Here is a 795-nt window from a genome sequence, read left to right on the forward strand (position 1 = left end):
ATATGATCTGTGCTGTTTTACACGTGTCATTATTCTAACCAGGAACAAGACCAAACCTAGAAAGAAAGAAAATCTTAGTAAGCACCCTCGGGATTGCGATTGAGAGAGAATTCTCTTCTCGATCTCTATCGTTTCTGCTACGCTTGTCGATTACGATTGAGAGAGAATTCTCTTCTCGATCTCTGCGTTTTTGTTGCGCTTATCGATTGCGATCTCCATCTCTTCCGTTTTTGCTGCACATTCTCTTCGCATTAAATGGCGTCTACAGATAGATATCTACCCTCCTCCAGATTTTGACTTGAACATTGGAGATAGCCTCAAAGCTGACGATTTTGATCATTTAATCTCATCTATGCGCGAAATCTTAGTAAGCACCCTCTGGATCCCACTAAGAGCAATAAAAACCTCAGGGTTTTAATTTTGACCGATGAAGAGGGGGCTTACATCAATTTGATGCTCCATATGGGTAACAAGATGGAAACTTTGTTTAGATTTCAAAAAAAATAACGTCTATCTCATTGGTTATTCAACTCTGAGAAAGGAGAAAGGAAAACCCATCTGATTTGAGCTACAAAATGGGGAGAATGTTTATTACATTTCAAATTCTACATTTCTTAGATTCTCTGGATCTTATATTGATTTAGAAAGAATGTTCCATAGTGCTTTATATGGGTAACAAGATGGAAACTTTGTTTAGATTTCAAAAAAAAATAACGTCTATCTCATTGGTTATTCAACTCTGAGAAAGGAGAAAGGAAAACCCATCTGATTTGAGCTACAAAATGGGGAGAATGT

This window comes from Asparagus officinalis, chromosome 7 (genome assembly GCF_001876935.1).
Source record: "Asparagus officinalis chromosome 7, Aspof.V1, whole genome shotgun sequence".
Classification (NCBI taxonomy): Eukaryota; Viridiplantae; Streptophyta; class Magnoliopsida; order Asparagales; family Asparagaceae; genus Asparagus; species Asparagus officinalis.